Below are 3,809 nucleotides of genomic sequence, written 5' to 3' on the forward strand. Positions count from 1 at the left end.
TTAACTTTTAAATATCTAATCAACATCAAATATCTTATGTATTGCAATTTAAATATTTTTTAAAACATATTATTTTTTAAACAATCAAAATAGAAGGGATTGTTGTGTAACAACTTTATGCCATTTTCGATTCTCGTGGCGCGTACAAGCAGAGACGCATGCTTACGATTCTTTGGCGAGTATTTAAACAAAGAAGTTCAGGAAAGTCAATTTTTCTAAAACCAAATTGGTCCTATAGCTCTGTGGTAGAGCATTTGACTGCAGATCAAGAGGTCAACGGTTCGAACCCGGTTGGGCCCTCTTTCCACTTACGAGCTTCCGAGGTTAAATATAGAAAGTTCCGTTTTCTTAGAGAGATTGTTTTTTGTTTGTCGAATCTGAGTAACTACCCTATACAAGTATAAACAAGAGACAATAACATAATTCAAAATAGCAGTTCAACACCGCATATAATTCAAAGTAGCAGTTAACACTAGGTATATTTTTGAAACGGTATTTGGTTTTATCAAGAAAACAGTTAAATTAAAATTGGTATAATTATATTTAGGCTGATAGGTCTTCTTATGCATCAACAATTGTTAGGTCGATAGGCTTTTCTATACATCAACAATTGTCAACACTTTTACCCTGCACCGTTGGATCAGGGGATACATTTTCAACGGTTGATTTGAAGTATGACTGCTTTTGCCAAATATCAGTTGAATTGCCTTACTATTTTTTCCCATTCTTTTATGTCACTCTTGAGATATTTTTACTGCTTTTTCCCTGCCAGTTGTTGTTGTTTTTCTTCCCTGACTTTTGGCAAGCATTGTTCTTGCATTGTTCTTCTTCCCTGGCTTTTGGCAAGCACTGATTAGTATTAAGCATCTCACAGAGGCGTTCTCACTTTCATCTCATCATTTTCTTCAATACTCTACATTGCATTGGCTTGCCTTGTTTTTTATTCAAGTTTATTTTCTTTATTGCATGCCTTGTTTTTTGTTCAAGTTTATTTTCTTTATTGCATGGCCATGCATTTTGGATTTTACAGTGTTTTATTTTCCTTGTGTTTTTCTCTGTTTTGAAATTAATTTATAACTCATCTGCAGGATCCCAAACATAAGTAGTGCATGCAGGTCAAAAATCTAAAATGATTACGTTGGTTCATTGATGAGCTACTTTGATTCTCGAGGCCCAAAGCTTTTCCATTTGTATCCTTGTCCACATCTGGCACCTGGTAATTTGTTTGATCTTCTAACACCCTGTTTTCTTCATTACGACTTCCAGCAATGTCCTTTTCCTCACCAATGTGAGCTGGATTCTGCTGCAACTGTGAGATTGGATTCTCTCCACTCATTGAATCCTGTGAAAAGGCGCTGTAGCTCAAAGAAAAGAGAGTCGGTAACACAAGAAAGCACACAAGAGAAATGCACAGCAATCTAAGTGTAGTAATGCCAGGCTTCTTCTCCAAAAAGTGACTATCAAAGTCCTCTCCATCTTCAAACGCGACCTGAGAAAAGTGGCGCCTGGACCTAGCCATATCCATAACTACTTTAATTCCAATTTAGTTTTGCTCACATAATAATTCACTGTGATTCGCAGCTCTGGAGCTTGAATAGTTATTTGATCTTTATCCAATTTTGCTCAAATTTCACATGGAGAGGCTCGCTTCTGCGGAGGACCTGAACATTTACGATGTTATCTAAAAAGCAAGATGTGCTGGAGCTTGTTTTCGCCAAAAATGGCGGCAACGGTCGATTTCTACAATCATATTCATGACGCATGGACTGTGCAGGATTCCGCGATTTGGCTCTGGAGGAGCCTAAGCATTCGATTTTCATGACTTTTTTCCGGACAAGCCTAGATTTTCGACTATTAAGTCTAAATATTTTAACCATTTTGAGTTTCAAGAAAAGTGTCCAACGGTTTACCGTGTAGTCATGAATCGTATCGCAGAGAGAGTTATGAGATGAGATATGGGGCTCCTTATGACATGCCTTCAATTATGAGTACCATATTTATGAATTCGGGAGCAGTGTATTTAAATGTAAAGAAATAATCATTCCAGTTGAATTTAATTTGAATTTCTATGTTTTGGAATATTTGGAAGTGAGATGGACCCATAGGAATGAAGTTAGATTAGTTTGGTGATTAATAAGGTTATTTTATTTGTTATTAATCACCTTATTTTAGATTATTTTATTTGTTATTAATCACTTTAACTTTTCTAGAAAAATTCAACAATTTCAATTTAATAATCCTATCGGCCTCTCTTTGTACCTTTTGGGACAATTGCTAGTAATAAATATGGTTGATATATATAGGTTGACGATAAGTTTATATAAGAAGTAATAATAGATTATTATTATTATTATTTATTGAAGAGATTTTTTGGTGAAAATCACATCGTTCATTGTCAGGACAAGATGGATAACTATATTGTGGCTACATGTTAAATAGGGAGAGCAGATCAAACAAGGGATTTGGATCACAGAAGTTTTAATTCATTAATTACATCCCTACACGGAAGGGCCACTGCGACGAAGGTTCATCAGTTTGAACAGGCACGCTCGCAGGTTTCGAAGATGAAATCAGATCTGGGTTTCCTTGAGAGATGCAGAGATTCTTCCATCATTATGATGTTCCTAGCCGTTGTTTGATTTGTTCTCCCTAATTAACATGTAGCCACGATTTGGTTATTCATCTTGTCTTGACGATGAACCACACTTGTTGGTTCGAAATGCATCGACAAATGAATTTCAATGTGATTTTCGCTGAAAACTCTCCTCAATAAACTTGATATGGATCACAGAAGTCTTAATTCATTAATTATTATTAGTATTATTATTATTATTAAACATTTGTAAACCATGACTATGACCAACTTGGATTGATCATGGTTTATTAAGTTGACCTAAGTTGACTTTGGTCAACTTAAGCTGACTATAATTGAATATGATGAGTTATGTTGACTAAAGATGACTATGAATGAATACAATTGACTATTGTTGAATATGGTAAACATAAGGTTGACCAAGTTAAATCATAATAAACTATTAATAATCTATATTCAACAATAATAATAACAAGGTTGTCAACTTTGATATTAATATTAATTGAGCCAAGAGGCTCATTCTACAACTTACTGTGAGGGGATGTGTAAGTTTGTCCTTGAATCTGTGCCTATTTAAAATTAAAAATTATGTTCTAAATAGAAAAATAATGGCCACTATAATTAAAAAAAAAAAAAATCAGAGGTTTAAATTTTAAACTTTTCAAAAATATTTCAAGAGATTTAAATAAACTATTTGAAGATCTACATTAACTAATTTATGTAGATATCAACTTCATATATATCTATATATAGAAAACAAATTAAGTTTGTATGGTTAAAATTTTTATTTGGTCCTATACATACTATATTTAGCATTCATAAATACAATTTAAACAATGAGAAATAACAAGTTATATTTTGAGCTCTAAAAAATTTACAGGTGAAAAAATTTGATCCCTTTCGGATCATGTTAGATCCGTACTTAACATGAATTTATGCTGGTATTAATTATCCAGATAAATGTCCCTATTTCAATTTCTGTATAGCCTGACAATTTTTTATTCATTAATTAATAAATAAAGGAAATTAAACATGAAATCCTATGAAACGCCCAAATTTAATCAAAGAATGCATTCTTGTATTTTAAAAACAAAAAATATGGACAAAATAATAAAAATATAGATAGATTGGATTGAACAAGACTCTTTTACAATAACGGTGAATTCAACAACAAACAAACATTGGATTAAAATTAATCAGTTACACTCCCATTTCT

At 32.8% G+C, this 3,809-nt stretch overlaps 1 non-coding gene across 1 annotated transcript; it reads left to right on the plus strand.

The window, feature by feature from the left end:
* The first annotated feature begins 228 nt into the window (after positions 1-228).
* On the plus strand, positions 229-300 carry TRNAC-GCA (transfer RNA cysteine (anticodon GCA)). The gene has a single exon. It is a non-coding gene; the product is annotated as a tRNA-Cys (tRNA).
* The last annotated feature ends 3,509 nt before the right edge of the window (positions 301-3,809 follow it).

The sequence above is a fragment of the Pinus tabuliformis genome, chromosome 5_1, assembly GCF_031772625.1.
Source record: "Pinus tabuliformis cultivar Carrire ecotype Pingquan chromosome 5_1, CPIR1, whole genome shotgun sequence".
In the NCBI taxonomy this organism is placed as follows: domain Eukaryota; kingdom Viridiplantae; phylum Streptophyta; class Pinopsida; order Pinales; family Pinaceae; genus Pinus; species Pinus tabuliformis.